Consider the following 18407-nt stretch of genomic DNA (forward strand, 5'->3'; position numbering starts at 1 on the left):
CATTTGACAGGGTGCTATGAATCATGCCTGAGCCACGAAACCCCTCTGAAATGGCTCCTGCGCTCCCTGGATAGCCAGAGCACTTAATTTTTTTATGCTTTTCTCAGAGTTAGACAATTATTCCCTATGCAATGGTAAATGGTCAGAAGTCTGTTCACTTTCTGGATCTCTTTGCTCTCTGCTAATCATGTCCAACTTTCTCTATCTCTACCTTTCTTTTCTACAACTATTTGTATTGTGCCATGAAGCGTGCGACATGGGCTGGGTCCAGGGGACCAATTCTACGTTCCCTCTAAAAGGCTAGCCAAAATAGGCTTGATTTTTTGTTCAGGCTTTCTTTGCATATTTTTTTAGAAATTTGCCATCTTGAGTTCGCCATCTTGGCCAAATGGTGGGTGAAGGATTTGGCCCCCTACTATCCTGACTCTTCCACCAAGCTTTCTTCTCCTTCCATCTATTCAAAAGTGCCTTGCTAACAAGTTGCTCTTTTCACAGACTCTGGTAACTGAGGCCCAACCATCTGATGTGCTTTGTTAGCAAAGATGTCCAAACACTGTTGATACCCCTTGCAAACAGGAAATAGCCAAAGAGAATTTTCACATTTTTTCATAAATATCAAAAGGCTGCAATGTAAGGTCTGAAGAGGAACACCTCCCTCCTTCTTGGCTAAGTTTTCGCCCAATATCTGTTACATAGGTAACTAGCAGACCTGGAAGCAAACACCTTCCCCTCCTGTTAGATGACATCCTGGGCCACCTCTGGTCACAAGCCTCCCATCATACCTTAGGAGGGTCCCAGAACCTGAGGTCACATCGAGATGCAGTGTGGCGTGGCCACACTTTTTCCCACCTGGCCACACTTCTTCCTTTTCCTAGCCTAGCTAAGTCCTGGCCCAGAGGTGGGTCACCCCCTTCCTTTTAATCCATGCTTCTCCACCATACATGGTATGGGCAGCATTTCAGTAAATAAACATTTTTTTTGCCTGAAATATAAGAAATACAAATTGCTCAAACATAACCAAGAAGAAAGAAATCAACTAAACATGTCAATTACCTACAATGAGATAGTAGAAGTAATCAGAAATCTTCCAACAAGAAAAGCCCAGGAACTGATGGATTCACTACAGAATTCTATAAGACCTCAAGCTCTTCAGAGAAATAGAAACAGAGGGAGTATTCCCAAACTCATTCTATGAAGCCAATATCACATTCATTCCCAAACCAGGCAAAGACCCAACAAAAAAAGAACTACACACCAATCAGTTTGATTAAGACAGATACAAAGCTCCTCAATAAAATTGCAGCCAACAGAATCCAGAAACATTTCAAAAAAATCATACATTATGACCAAGTGGGTTTCATTCCAGAGATGGAGAGATGGTTTAACATAGGTAAGTAAATAAATCTAATCCATCACATTAATAGATCCAAGGTCAAGAACCACATGATTATCTTCATTGATGCAGAAAAGGCTTTTGATAAAATTCATCACTCATTTATGTTAAACACTATGGAAAAAAATAGGAATAGGAGGAACATTTCATAAGATAATAAAAGCCTTACATGGCACATCAAAGGCCAATATTATACTTAATAGGGATAAACTACAACCAATTCCCCTGAAAACAGGAACAAGGCAAGGATGCCTACTCTATCCACGCTTCTTCAATATAGTTCTGGAATTCTTAGACAGAGCAATAAGGCAAGAAAAAGACATTAAAGGGATCCACATAGGAGAGGAAGAATATAAATTCTCTCTTTTTGCAGATGGCATTATTTTATAAATTACCAAGCCCTAAAGCTCCATCCCCAAACACTTAGAGCTTATAAACCAATTTGGCAAAGTAGCAGGATACGAAATTAACCTACAGAAATCAATCACCTTTCTGTATAGTAACAATGTACAAATAGAAAGGGAAATCAAAGAAACAACCCCATTCAAAATAACCTCAAAATAAAAAGTATCTAGGGATTAACCTCACTAAAGATATAGAGGGTCTGTTTCATGAAACCTATAAAAACCTAAAAAAAAGGAATCATAGAGATTACCAGGAAATGGGATGAAATGGGAAAAAATATTTACCAGCAATATAACAGACAAGCGTCTAATATCCATTATATTATAATATCCATTATATTATATATGGTGAAGTCAAGAAACTAACCCTTCACAAACCTAACAAACCAATCTTGAAATGGTCAAGGGAGCTAAAGAGAGACTTATCAGAAGAAGAGATAAAACCGGCAAAGAAATACATGAGGAAATGTTCATCATCCCTGGCTGTAAGGGAAATGCAAATAAAAACAACTCTGAGATAACACGTTACCCCCGTCAGAATGGCCCACATCCTAAATTCAGCCAATGACAAATGCTGGAAGGGATACAAAGAACGTAACATTACTACATTGCTAGTGGGAATGTATACTAATACCACCAATTTGGAAAGCAGTCTGGAAGTACCTACGAAAGCTAAATATCGACCTGTCCTATGAACTGGCCATACCACACTTCTGTTGGTAAAGAGAGATCCTACGTTTAAAAAAGGTGGGCTTGCTATTTTGTCCAGTGCTGGGGCTTCAAATTAGGCCCTAGACCAGGCCTGACATTCTAGTCTTCAAGGATAGTGAGCTTCCCCTTCACCCGCAGTGCAACAGAGCTACCCAGACCTGAGTTCAAATCCCAGCACTGACAAAAATTTCATCCTGGTGTCAGAAGACAGTTGTTGCACGTTTTCCTCTCCTGTGAAAGTCCTGAGTCTCAACCAAGAAGGGGAATTCATAGGCAACCCTATAACCATAGGAACAGGTTGCCATCCATTGCAGCAAAGTTATACCTGTTACCATATTTAGTAAAATACACAATACCTCCATGAAATAGAGACAAAATAAGGAGAAGTTCACTAAACACAAGATTCTGTTGACACATGTATGTCAATATAGATTGTATGTTTAAATTATTAATTTATGACTATAGTGAACGACCCTGGGGATCAATGTCAGATCCTGGGAATGGCCTAGATCCTTAGTTGCTCATAGGTTGGTGTGTTCACATTGACTTATTGGCCAATTGTTCCTACTATGCCCTGAGTCCAGGTTCCAACACTACCAACAAGTGGGTTGTGGAGTAAGAAGCCAAGTGTGAAACTTGTTTTCTCTTTCTCTGAATATCCTGGGTGATCCTGAGAATACTGGCATGATGGAGAACATTTCTACAAATCTAGATGCTCTGTGATAGGATGTCATCAATGTAATAAACGGAATGGGTATCATCATAGTATAATCAATGGTAAATAAATGAATAAAACAAAAAATTCAAGGAACAACCACACCAAACATGTATGGACTGAACATCTATAGGTAAGTATAAATCCTATCTTTACAATGTATATAAATAATATGTTTTCAAGGGATGGTGCTTGAATTCAGGACTAGGGAATAGGCCTGACTTTCTTATCTTCAAGTACAGTGATCTTCCCCTTCATCCACATTGCTGCAGATTTACCCAGATCCTGAGTTCAAATCCAAAGCCTGTTAGAATAAACATCACAAATTGCAATCCAGGGAGCTAAATTTTTTATTTTACTTTTCTCAGTACGGGCTTGAAATCAGGTTTTGGCAACTGCCTCAGCTTTGATCACCCTAGTCTGGGGTGCAGCCACTAGACCTACAGTTGCTTCTGGGATCTTAGACCTCCAGGTCTTGCAGGGAAAGAAATGCACAGAAAATATGTGGCCTTTTTATGTTTTTATCCTTTGCATGGTGACCCTCACGGGTCTGAATGACACTGTTGCAAAGTGTACTTCACCTTGCATTGCTGAAGGGAAGCCATAGGCCCACGTGCCACATAGGCCCTGATTTCGAATACCCCTCCTAACACCAACCAATGGCAGGGGATAACTAAGAAAATGGTTCCTATCCATAGGAAGAACAATGGAATGTTATCAATGTCAAGGTTCAATGAGTTGATCATGAATGATGCTCCTATAAATTTAGACAGCATTATTTCAGGAGGCTAATTGATTTTTTTTAATATTTATGAAGCATGAAAAGAATGTTATTACTTACAGGAACGCAATAATTTCAGGACACTGATTGATTTCATTAATAGTATAAGGATGAAAACAATAACATTAACTGCATGGACGCATGCTTAATACCCAGGAATTGGTAGGAATGTAGTCTATATAACTGAATAATGTATAGACATCTCTAACACTCTATAAAAATACATATTTATTAGCGTACTGCCATCTGCATGACAACCTGTTCTTATTTTGCTAACACCTGGGGCTTGATCTCAGGTCCAGGGAAGAGACTGTCAGATCAATTTACCCCAGGATGGCGTGCTGACATTCACCCATTCATGAATTGGGCCTTGTATGCTTGTAGGCCATGAGTTCAGATGCCAGCACTCAGCAAAAATGAATTGTGGAGTAAGAAGTTGATGGTAACACATGTTTTCCTTTTTGTGAAAGTCCTGGGTGTTAGGTATGAAGTGGAATACATATGCAGACCTCTATCTTATGTAATCAATGTTTTATGTGCCATAATAGTCAAAAAACGGTCTATACATGAATAAAACAAAAAAATATAATAACTGCACTGAATGCAATATGGAGTCAACATATGTATATAAATATAAATAATATATGTAAATTGTACATGAATAGGATGTTTTCTAGTGGTGGGGATCTATTTCAGGCCTAAGGAACAGACTTGAATTTCTTGACTTCAAGGAGGCCAGCTTCCCCTTCCCACACAGTGCAACAGAGTTACCAAGACCATAGGTTCCAATCCCAGTCCTGGCATAAAAATGGCACCTTTATATTATGTAATAGTATAGTAATTCTTAGGTATTTCATTATGCCTCCATTTTATGAATGTGATTGTTTAAATGCTTCATAAAGTATTAATTAACATTGATCATAATTGTTTATAATTTTATCCTAGAATCATTCAAGAACTGCTCTTTCAATCATGACATGCATCATATTCCATTGGTAAGCATAAGGACAGGAATAAGTTTCTTAGCATCTCCTTCCATTTGGAGGTGGCAGGACCAGGATTCTAACTGTGGGCTACAGCTCCCACCACTTAAACCCGAGGATAGGGAACTCACCAGTCTGTCCAAGAACATCCGTAAGACCCATGATTAGGCAGGAACCAGTGGCTCTCAACAGTCTTCCTTTATACTTACAAGGCTGTGATGGGAGGATCATGGTTGAAGTCACCCTACGCAAGAAAGTCCAACTTCAGGGCCAACAAAGCCAGAATCCCTGTGGCTCCAGTGTGGAAGGCCAGCTTTGAGCAAAAGCAGCTCACAGACTGTGCCCATATACTCAGTTCAAGGTCTGGGACTGGGAACAAACAGACATACACAACAATCTGTGCAGCCATCTGGCTAACACAGGTCACCCTCTTGTCTCCAACTGAATTGGACATTGTTCCCTGGGAAAAGGGCTAGAGGAGCTGCTATCTTCTTGACTCAGCCCATGCTGCTTGCATCACAGAATTCTGCCCACACCCCCATTCTTTCATGGTTCTTTCTGACCAATGAGATACAAGAATGGTGGCCACGCCCACATTCCATGCTGCCTGGTAGCACTGGGATTCCCTCTGTTAGTTTACACCACTACCAGCAGTTGAGGAAGGTAGAGATGGCTAAGTGGTGAGGAAGAGACTCAAGGCGACTGGAATATGGAAGGAAATTGAGATGCCTGCCCACGCCCGAGCCCCCTCCCCACCTTCCCAAGGTTCGGAATTTCAAACATCAGGCAATGGCACCCTGCCAGGCCGCATAAAGCCCCAACCTGGTCCCTGGACCTGGTTCTCTGCTCTGCGGCCATGTGTCTGCAATGCCACTGCCATCACTGCTCGCCCCACCTGGAGCAGCCTCAAGCAACTTCTCCCAGCAGCACATGTGAGTGGCTGCCACAAAACCACCCCTACCCTGGGTCAGACACCACTCTGGGGGCACCATGACCCCCTATTTGTGTCCTGTCCCTGGCTCTGAAGAACCACCTTTCTGTCTTGGGCATTTCTGAAACAGAGCCTCAATATATGCTGTAGCTGGGCTGGATCGAGGTCCTCCTATTTGTGACAGATATGCTCCAACAGACCTGGTACTCTGTAGTTGGGATGGTAGACATGTAACAACATGCACAGTTATCGATTTAGATGGATTATGCCAAACTTTTAGTCCACAGCAGCCGATTCTTTCTTTTTTTTTTAATTGTAAAAGTACTGTACAGAGGGGTTAAAATTACATGGGCAAGATAATGAGTACTTTACTTATCAAGCATTATAGCTTCCTCCTTTGTTTCCCCATCCCATCCCATCCTCCCCCCCCCCCCTGCCCCCTATCGGACTCTCCCCTTCCCCCTATCAAAGTTGTAAATTTCATTTTCTACATATGACTTCTACATCTCTTTGTTGCAATGGGTCCACCTGTACTCCCTATTTAAACAATTTGTTTTTTCCTTTCACCTCCATAAGTTATAACAACATCAAATACAGTGAAAGCAGGGATTATACCGTGGGGGAGGGATATAAAAAGCAACAAAGAAATAATCTTATAAATGTACTAGAAACAATCGTATGAAAGAAAAAAAATTTGAATACATGTCTTAGGGTTCATTTCCCTAACATCAACATATCTAACTTTTCTGACTTAGACATATACTAGTTATTGCAAATAAGGGATTCTGATTTAATTTTAATTATTTCTTACGGTCTACTGGATTGGGGATTATCTTGCTGCTCTTTTTCAAGGAGGCTCAGATGTCTCATTAAATGGTTGGTTTCAGATATCTCCCATTTCTTGATATAGGAATTTCAGAGCTATAAACTTGCCCCTTAGTAATTCCTTTGCTGTGTCCCAGAGGAGCTGGTAATTTGTGTGTTCATGAGTTTCCTTTCTAATCTCTTCCATGACCCACTCGTCATTCAGCAGTGTGTTGTTCAGCCTCCATGTATTACAGGATTTTCTCTGGTGGCTTTTGGTGTTGAGTTTAAATTTTATTCCCTTGTGATCTGAGAGAATGCAAGGTATAACTTCAGTGTTTCTGAATCTGGACAAGTTTGCTTTGTTTCCTAAAATGTGGTCTATTTTGGAAGATGTTCCATGTGCTGCTGAGAAAAATGTGTATTCTGATACTGCTGTGTGAAATATTCGGTAGATGTCTATGCAATCTAGTTGATCTATGCAGTTGTTTAGATCTTTGGTTTCTCTGTTGAGTTTTTGCCCAGTTGATCTATCTATTGGGGAAAGTGGTGTGTTAAATTCCCCACAATTAATGTCTTTGGATCTCTGTGGGATTTGAGGGAAAGTAGTGTTTCTTGGATAAATTTAGGTGCTCTGTTGTTTGCCGAATAGGTATTTAGAATTGTAATATCCTCCTGAAGGAGAGATCCCTTAAGTAGTATGTAGCGACCTTCTTTATCTCTTCTCACGAATTTTAATTTGAAGACTCTTTTATCTGATATTAGGATTGCAACTCCTGCCTGTTTTGGGGGGCCGTTTGCTTGGTAGATTTTGTTGCAGCCTTTCATATTCAAAATGTGTTTGTTTTTATGGGCAAGAAGTGACTCCTGATGGTAGCAGATAAAAGGATCTTGATTTTAATCCTACTAGTCTACGCCGCTTAATTGGAGAGTTAAGTTCGTTAATGTTGAGAGATAGGACTGAGAGGTATTTGGGAGTACCTGCCATTTTATCCACCTTCTTGGGGGCTGAGTCAACTGGGTTCTTCTTATGGTTCTTGGATTCTCAGTTTGGGTGCGATTTCTTGGCCTTTATTGTGGTCTTGTTGGTTTTCTATGTGTAGGACGTCTTTAAGACTGTTTTGAAGGGCTGGTTTGGTGGAGATATATTGTTTCAAATTTTCTTTGCTATGGACAGTTTTTATTTGACCTCCAGTTATGAAGGAGAGTTTAGCTGGGTACAGTATTCTTGGTTAATAGTTGTTAGTCTTTAGCGCATGACAAACACCATTCCAGGATCTTCTTGCTATAATAGGCTCTACTGAGAAATCTGTCATGATTATAATTGGTTTCTGTTTATAGGTGATTGTTCTTTTCTCCTTGACTTCTTTAAGGCTCCATTCCTTGGTCTGAATTGATCCTGTGCAGATTATAATGTGACAGTGGGATGTCCTGTTTTGGTCTGGTCTATTTGGGGTTCCATAAGCTTCTTGTATCTATATAGGCCTATCTTTTTCATGTTTGGGAAGTTCTCTGCTAGGATCCTGTTACACAAATTTCCTAGACAATTAACTTCTGTCTCTAGGTTCTCCTCTATACCAATTATCCTCATATTAGGCTTTCTGATGGTGTCTTCCATGTGTTGAAAAGATCTATCATATTTCTTGGATGTCTTGGATGGTTGTATGGTCTTTCTCTGTAATATCTAGGCTGTCTTGTATCCCGAAATTCGATCTTCTTCATGGTCTAACCTACTATCCAGACTTTCTACTTTGAATTTAATTTCTTTTTCTTCTAGTTGTTCAGCTTTGATAGCTTCAATTTCTTTGTTGGAGCATTGTTTTAGATCTTGTGTGAACTTCTTTACTTCTTAAATTTGGTTTTCAGTGTTTATTCTCAAATCAATTAGTTGATTGGTTATTCCCATTCCTTCTGGTGAGTTCCATTCAGGATTCCCTTTGTGGTCTCTCTGACTTCTTTCAGTTCTCTGTTTATGGATTCCATGAATTCCTTTAGTGATCTTTCTGCATTCTCTTCCCGCTCTCTCAACTCCTGTATCACCCTTTGATTAGCTTCTTCACATTCACACAGTTCCTGTAGTTCTCTTTGACTGATCTCGGCCTGCTCAAGACATTCCTTTATTTCTCTTTGAATGTTCTCAAGCTGCTCATGCAATTACTGTATCAATCTTTGAGTAGCTTCCTCACGTTCATGATATTCTTGTATTAACCTTTGTTTTGCCTCCTCTCCCTATCACACTCATTCAGAATCCTTTGCAGGTTTTCAATCTTTTCACTTACCATATTTACCAGTAGTGTTTGAAGAGCTTTTTGGCAACTCTCCTCTGGATTATTGATTATCTTTTCTGACCCCTGATTATCATGAGTGTGAGTTGAGATACCCAGACTTGCCATTTTTCTTGTGTTTTTCCAGGTTGTTCTGCCCACTTGGATGAAAGTAATGCCAGTTTTGTGCTAGCACACTATTTTAAGGCAAGCATCAACCAAAGTCTGTAGTTGCAAAGTCAAAATTCTGCAGATACAATCTACTTCAACAGATATGCCTATTCAACATCAAACAACTATGTATTAATGTGCTACGAACTGCAAAGAAGAATTTGGCAAACAGAAATTATTAAATTTAGGGAGAGATATGAGTAAAAATAGGCATATAGGGATGTGGAAAGGCAGTGGGAGAGTTAACTTAACTAAGTTCTAATCTCAAAGCGGGAAATAGTTTGGATAGAACGATAGTAGAGAGAGAGAAAATAAGAATTAAGAGAAAGAAAAAAGACAAGAAAAAAATAGAAAACAAAAATTAAAATTTAAGAGCAACACTTAAGAATTATGCAAAGATGAGGAAGTGGCGATATAGCTCAAGTGGTAGAGTGCTCGCCTTGAACTGAAGAGCTGAGTGACAGCACTCAGGTCCAGAGTTCAAGCCCCCAAACCGACAAAAATGTATGCAAAGATGAAAACATAATATTCAGAGAAGAACGTGGATAGAATAAGAGAAGGGGAGGGATAGAAAAGAGATGTGAAAAACTTAAAAATAAAAATGCTTAAAATATTATATAGGTATAAAGAGGTAGTACTGCTATTAATGAATTTAACTCTAAGAGGTTTTAAATTGAGTAATAAATTTCTGGATTAAGTGTGTACAAAATGTGGCTAAGGTCTAATAATCGACTATTGGCATATCTGAGGATGAGCAGAACAGCAATTAAGTCACGCAAAGAAGAATGAAAAAGAAGAAAAAGTGAAAAGATTGAGAAGGAAAGAAAAAAAGGACAAATGGTCAGTGGAGCTAAACAAAAAAAAATTTTTAAGAAAAAAAGAGGAAAAAAAAAGTACACAAACATATAACCCTAAAATAAAAATTATGAGAGGAAGAAAAAATTTAATAGCAAACAAAAAATAAATTAAAGTTAAAAGTTAAAAAAAAAATTAGAAAAAAATTTTTTATAAAAGGTACAATTTATTTTGCGGGGGGGATGGGAAGATCTTGTATCTCCCTTGTGTGCTTAACCTGTCTCTTGTTGGAGTCTCTGGTCTGCATGTGGTGTTTGATTTTCCTGTGGCTTGAATGGTTTCTTAAGTCAGTTTGAGCAGGCAGCAAAATCACAGCAGATGATTCTTGACCTCAGGTGAAGCTCTGGGTAGGGTCGCAACCATCAGACCTCATTCTCCTCACAGTACAGTTATGAGGAAACAAGGGATTTATACAGAGGGATCTCTGGAGCATGGCTAGGCACAGAGGGAGCAAACTTCAGATAAGGTTCTCGGCAATTCTGTGAGCAAATGACAGGAAGATAGCCAGAAAGCGCTCAGGTGGGGCCTGTTATGAATTGTGCAACAAATGTGGGATTATGAAACAAAACATGGCTCTCTTTCATCATTACCCTATCCCCGTGAGGAAGAGGATCCTTCACTGTGTTTAGTTTTGCAGCTGGTGAAACCAAGGCACAGAGGATCCAGGTGACCTACTTATGACTTCAACTTCACAGGAAGCTCTGCTTGACTTTACTCCCATGCTCCCTAGGACAATGGGTGCTATTCAGTCCACTTCTTGTGGTAGGAAGTCCACTTCTTGTCAGTCGTGGAGATAGAACTCTAGGCATGGTTGCTGTTCCCGAGAGCCTCAGCAAAAGGATAGTGCTCTACCACTTGAGCCCACAGCATTACTTCTGATTTTCTGGTGGTTATTTGGAGATAAGAGTCTCACAGACATTCCTTCCTGGGCTGATTATGAACCATCATCCTCATATCTGTGTCCTGTGTAATTAGGATTAGAATTCTGAGCCACTGGCACCAGACTTAATTGTAATTCTGAATTTTTCTCTCTCTCTTTCACAAAAACTGGTTGACTGGGTGCTGGAGGAGGTGGCAAAGCATCCCCATGTGGCTGGAACCCAAGGTGGCCCTCTCATTCTCAAGGTGGGCTGTGGGTCAGGAGCTGTCTTGCTCAGCTCGTTGAAAAAGTTCCATGAGATAAGCCCCTCTGTTCCCTGGCTAGACCATGACAGTTATTCATTGTCCATCCAGTCTTACTAGCCTTATTGTATTGTATTGTTATCTACATCATTTTCTAGCACCTGGCCAAAATTATGATACATAGTCATGGAATGAAAATGTAATGCCATCTTAAGAAAGTTATTTAGGGCTCTGGGAATGTGGCTTCATGGTAAGGTGATTGCCTAGCATCCATGAAATCCTGGGTTCAATTACTTAGTAACACATTAAAAAAAACAAAACACTGAAAGTGGTGCTGTGCCTCAAGTGGTAGAGAGCTAGCATTGAGCAAGAAAAAAAAGCTCAGGAAAATTCCCTACTCCTGAGTTTAAGCCCCTCGACTGGCAAAAAGAACAACAACAACAAAAAAATAAAACATTTAGTTAGTAAATGCAAACTAAAGATCCCATACTTGGAATATATAATTGCTCCTTCCATACTGACACCTGACAACAGTCCCTAATTCATGTACGTTACTTATATGAGGATACTTTGTTGAAAAAGTTTTGTTCATTAAGTCACAGCAATTAATGCCAGGAATGTGCTTAGATGTCAGGTGAAGTTTAATTCTAGAAATTCAGCGATTCCAGGATTTGTGTTGTCACTGCTAATCACAAAGAGAATGGTAGGCTAAGTGTGATTTTGAAATCTTTTTGGTCAGTAATGGCACCAAAAAGGCAGAGGCTAATTAATAGTTATGACAGATAATAAGAAATAACTCCAGATAGAGGGAATAAATTATAGTAATTAAGGTATACCAGAAACTGTTCTAGAGAACCATTTTTGGTTACTGTAGAACTAGTTGTCACCTAGGCTTTTCCTCATTGCCTTTAGCATTCTAAATCTCTTAGGCTAGCTCTTAATCTCTGTGTGATAAATGTATCTCCTTCTATGTTATTCTTTCATACCTTATCTCCTTTGCTTTCTAAAAATCTCATTCTTTCTATATTTCTCTATAAACATTTCCTGATACTAAGTATACCTATACAGATGGCAGAGGATGCTAATGTAAGGGTCTCATACCTCATCAGTCATTAATGTAACAAAATGGAAAAGGAGGACATATTTATTGCTACTTCAATTTTTCTGAAATGCTGCAATATCATCATTTGGTTAAAATTTCCATTCTTTGTCTACACAGTGTCATTCTGTGCACATAAATGCAAATATGAGCCAGGTGCTGGTGGATTACACCTGTAATACTAGCTACTCAGGCAGTTGAGACCAGAGGATTGTGGTTCAAAGCCAGACTGGTCAGGAAAATCCATGAGACCCTAACCTTCAATTAACCATCAGAAAGCCGGAGGTGGTGATGTAGCTAAGCACCCAGGATCAGAGTTCAAGCCCCACAACCAAAAAAAAGTTGAAATATGACTTTAAGTTTCCCCAAAAGGAACGACAAGATCAATAATCTTCCCAAGCAAAAAACAAAATTCCAAAATGATTCAGTGTACCTACTTTTGCTGAGTTATGTTATGGATTCTTTGCTGGACATATTCTCTAAAAACAAAGCGTTTAACTAGGGATACCCGTGGACCCATTGCAACAATGAGATGTACAGGTTGTTATGTCGAAAACGAACTTTATAACTTTGGTGGGGTGGAGATCGGGTGTGGAGAAGGGGGCTATATGGGAAGGGATGGGAAGGGGAAAAAAAGAGGAGGCAACAATGATTGATAAGAAATGTACTCGTTATCTTGCCCATGTAATTGTAACTTCTCTGTATGGTATGCTCACAATAAAAAAGAAAGAAAAAATTATCAAATATTAGCTTTACAATAAACTTCATGTAATATTTCTGGTTTGAAAAGAGAAGTCTATACAGTCTATACAGTCTATACTTGGCTTTCTTACTATCTTAGTTTAAAGCCAATCCAGGCAGGAGAGTCTGTCAAACTCTTATCTGTAATTACACAGCAAAAAAAAACAGAAGTGGAGTTTTGGTTCAAGCAGTAGAGTACTAGCTTTGGGGGTAGGTGAGCAGGAAAGAAAACTGTTCAGGGACAGGGAACAGTCTCTGGGTTCAAGCCCCAGAACCAACACAAGCTAAACAAAAAAGCAAACAAAAAGCAGATATTTCATTGGGACCCTCCTTAAAGGAGTACTGGTCTGAGAAGTAGCTCCTTTTGATGATCATATGCACTGGATGCATTTTTGGAATCCTTATTGCTCTGGAGAACTCAGGACCAAAATAAGGAATTGATAACTGACTCCTGCAACAAAAGAATAATCTCAAGGGTGAAATATCCAACCATAAAACACTTTAAAACATCCATGTCTTTGTTTCTTTGCAGTAGAATTCTTTTTTTGGATCTAGTCGTGGGCCTGAACTCTGGGCCTGGGCGCTTTACCTCAGCTTTTCAACTCAAGGCTAGCACTCTACAACTTGAGCCTCAGCACCACTTCTGGATTATTTTTGCTTATGTGGTGCTGAGGAATCTAACCCAGGGCCTCAGGCATGCAAGGCAAGTGCTCTACCTCAGAGCCACCTTCCCAGCCCCTGCAGTAGAACATATTTAAAACAACGTTATTTCCTTTTGTTCTATGCTGGCCATCTAATGGCACATTATATCTTTTTGTAATACTCTCAACTAGAAGTTTACAGAAAAATTATATATGGGTAAAAGCACACTAGAAAAAGTCAGGGACAGAGTTTCCTTCAAGACTTCAGATTGTCTCCTTTTACAGTAAAAAGGAAAGCACAAGTTAATTTGAACTTTGTCAATCCTATATGTTCAATTCCTCTCCTGGGATCAGTTTCCACATCCAGTAACAGTTACTTCAAGGAACAATCTATGGTGCTGCTTGAAGTATAATGAATGTTTTCTGGCTTCACTGAAATAACACAAGGACACCTTTGGACCTGAGGTAACACATGTTTCAGAGACAACTTAGTGAAGAGAAAATATGAAATTTTTATTTCTTATAAATACATTATGCATGAGTATATTGAATTCAAACTTTGTAAATTCTCTGTAAATTAAGGCTAATTTTAAAGTGGAAGAAGTTTCTCAGACCATTTTTTTTTTGAGTGTATGTGCTGCGCATTATTTTCCAAATGTACATGAATTTGTTAACTCATGTTAACTATAGCAATAATAAGAGAAGAGAAATTCTGGTTAAGTATAAGGGTTCAAAACACTATTGAAGACTCTACAAATAGGACCACGTTGAAACAATAAAGCCAAGTCCAATATGTAGATTTATGAGAGTGCTAGAGAAAAAGTATGACTCCTACGTGGAACATGAAGTATGAGGACACTCCCTTTCTAAATCACGCTTGTTAATGATACAACTTTGTAGAAAGTAGAATGGAACAATAATTCTGTTTCCAATGCAAGTCAGATATAAGAGCATGGACTTAATTGGAAAAAAATATTCCATCTTGAGAGAGCAGTGATTATACTAGCCATGAACTGGTGAATAAGATCACATTTTTTTCTTTCCTTTGCATATATATATATATTTGGTGGTGGTCCTGGCACTTGAACTCTGGGCCTGGGCACTGTCCCTCTGCTATTCCGCTCAAGGCTAATTCTCTACCACTTGAGCCACAGTGCCGCTTCCAGTTTTCTTGCAGTAAATTGGAGAAAAGAGTCTCCAGGCTGGCTTTGAACCCAATCCTCAGTTCTCACCATCTTAGGATCACATTTCTAACAGTGTGCACTCAGCATATGTAATGTGTATGTTCATCTATCTTTATATGAATTCTTGAGTTAAAAATCTGGGCTATAGCTTAGACTTTATACTCACAAAAATGTTTGTAGTTTAAAAGTTGATTCTACTGGATAAATGAAACCTAAGAATGTAAAGGAGTCTGGGAATTTCAGTTTGCATCCAGCCAGGGCAGAACAGTTTTTGAGACACTATCTATTATTAACCAGCCAAAACCTGGATTGGAAGAATGGTTCAGGTGATGGAATAACAGTCATGAGCAAGAATGATGAATAAGAGTTTGAGGCTTTTGCACACATACATATAAACATACACATACACACAGAGGCACTTATATGTGCACACACATATACAAAAATGAAGCAACTCTCAGAATATGGAGAAAAGTTAGAAAACAATAGAAAATATGTCCTGAGTAGGACTAGAATCAAGTGATAATTTTTAATGTTAGAAAGTCCTAAAGTGAACTTTCTTCAAAAGAGTTTGAGAATATTACGTATGTAGGGACCAGAGATAGTAAGAGAGTCAAGTAATCAATATTAAAGGGATTGGATCCATGGAGGAATGAATCAGAGACCCCGCAGGTGCATTTGAAAATGTTCATACCCTGTGTCAATTGTTAGAACATCTTTGAAAATAGTACATGAACAGTCTGAGAAGTCTAGTGGATAATATCACTGGAGAAGTTCAGAATTGCTAGGCTGTATCAAGATTAAATAAACCAAGAAGGAGCTGGGGAGGTGGCTCAGTGGTAGAGCATTTGCCTTGCATGCATGAAGCCCTGGGTTCAATTCCTCAGCACCACATAAGCAAAAAGAAAAAAGCCAGAATTGGCTCCGTGGCTCAAGTGGTAGAGTGCTAGCCTTGAGCTGAAGAGCTGAGGGACAGCACCCAGGCCCAGAGTCCGGCCCCATTAATGGACCCAAAAAATGAATAAACAAACAAATAAATAAATAAACCAAGAAACTATGGTGGGGCAATAGGACTCAGACTGACAGGAGATTAGAGACTGGAATTACTACTGATACCTTCCCTGGACCAGGTAGTATAATGTTGTCTTAATAAAACAAACTAAACAAGAAAGGAATACACAGTTGGAAGTTTGGGTTAATTTCTTCATTATGTTTTGAGAAGCCAATTTTTCTATTGAAATGCAACTGGTATATACTACTCAGTTTTGTTTTAAATGCTCTCTTCATTACAGAACATTCCTAGATGCAAAATGGTTCATGATTCCCACCAAAATTTGAAATAGTAAGTAATTATCATTCTGTTAGATTCCAATGATAAGATGAAGGATTACAAAAGCTTAAGCCTGGAGGAATAGCAATGTTCATCTAATGTAGGTCTTTATAGATCTTGCTAAATTAGAGTTTAGATTTCAAATAAATATTTTGGTTTTGTTTGTAATATCATATTCTACAGGATACTACAAAATTCTCTTTAAGTAGAGGGTTTAATTGACAAATTTACAAATATTTCTTGCATTCTATTTGCCTAGCATATTGTTTCAATAGAGCTATAATTAGAACTCAGTTAATAGATAATACCATCACTTCATATATAAAATGATAATGTGAATAATATAGACCGAGATGCCAACAAATTGATTATATTAATATATAAATTTAGAAAAAGCAATTTTTTGAGGCTTTAATATAACATGGTATGAAGAGAATAATTGTGTGACATCTTCTTTCTTCTATCTGTATGTAACACAGGAAGCAATTTCCTTAATTATGTGCTTCTGTATACTATGAGAAAAATGCTAGGTTTGGGGCTTGTTTTTATTTTTGTTTTTGTTTTATTGCTTTGTCATAGGGCTTGAACTCTGGACCTGGACACTGTCTCTGAGCCTGTTAAGCTCAAGGCTTGTGCCCTACCACTTCAAGCACAGTACCACTTGTGTCTGGCTTTTGCTGGGAAATTTATTGGAGATAAGAATCTAGGGAACCTTCCTGCCCGGGTGTGCTTTGAACTGTAATCTTCCGATCTTAGCATCATGAATATCTATGATAGTTAAAAAAGTATAAATATAAATAATTTTTGCAAGAATACCAGTGGAGGAAAAATGATGCAACCCAGTTTATTGTGGTGTTCTTTCCAGAACATGGAGGGCATCACAATAACAGAGGTGTAGTATTTTTTCCCAATAGAGATAAGTTATTTGTGATGTGAATTAAGGGAATTTTGAGGTGCACCTTACAAGTTGGAAACTTGGTCTAGGATGACTTCATGGCGTAAATTTTGGGATTGATGGTCATAGAAATAATGGCTTAATCTGATAAACTATTGCTTTCTCTTGAAGAATTAATTATAACCGATGCTTTATAGTTTTATCCTAACCAGAATATGGCTATTTTTCTGTTCACTTCGCATTCTCTAACACCTCATTGGAAAATGCATCTATTGAAGAATTACATAAAATGCAAACAGGTACTATTTTGAATCTCTCAGGTATGGAATCTTCAGAATATGAAAGTGAGTAGTTACTAGTCATAGGAATTTAAAAGTTATAGGTCTCTATAGAATTAAACAGTTTTCGGTTTTAGTATGAGAATGTACTAATTTATTCTTTTTTGAAAATATTGGCAAGTATGTTGTGAAAAAGTGTCTAGTTGGATAACATTCAAGTAGATGGCCCTCTGAAAAAGAAGGGGTAATTAATTCAAATTAGATGCCAAATAGTACTGATTTTTTAACGTTACTACATACAGAATAATATTTACTATAGCAATACAGTGAAATTTTATTTCATGCAGCTGATTTTTTAAATTTAATTTTAATGTGAAAGTGATGTGTAGTGGTTTAGCAATTGTAAGGCAGTGAATACATAACTTTTCAAACTTGCTATCCCCTCTCTCATTTTTCTCACAGTTTTCCTTCACCCCAAAACCCCTCACAAGTTGTAATGTACATTTCCAACATATTGTCTTGTGAGTATTGCTATTGCATTGGTTTCCCCTTTGTCCTTTGTCTCGCCATTTTGTTGTTCCTCTTCCCTTCCCTAATTAAGGTAAATGTATACACAATACACAGGGTACCAAAATCAAACACAGTCGGAGATAAACCATAGGGGAAAAACCCAAGGAAAATAGAAACCACATAGTACAATAAAAACAACAACTGCAAATAAATATCTCTTTCCTTATCTTGGAGTTCATTTTGCTCAGCATCAGCTTATATGTTCATATATATGCATAACAAAGCCACTGGAAAATAATAGTTTCATGGATACTATATCATGAAAACAACATGTTAACTGTTTTTGATGGTAAAGGTGGAATTAGGATGGGTAAATTCGCGATTCTGATAAAGGAATTTCAAAAGAGTTTTAAAATTATGACAGGTAAAATTTATTTGTTCAACTTTTTAACTTAGCCTATTAAGAAAATTTAAAATTGCTTGGGAAAATAGGCTTTCATGCAAAGAAATCCATGGCGACTTAGCTGAGAGTGAGCAATATGGGTAAGATGGCTCATTTTCACAGTAAACAAACAAACCTCACAAACCTTGCTGT

The sequence above is a fragment of the Dipodomys spectabilis genome, unplaced genomic scaffold (genome assembly GCF_019054845.1).
Source record: "Dipodomys spectabilis isolate Male_0828 unplaced genomic scaffold, ASM1905484v1 ptg000483l, whole genome shotgun sequence".
NCBI lineage: Eukaryota > Metazoa > Chordata > Mammalia > Rodentia > Heteromyidae > Dipodomys > Dipodomys spectabilis.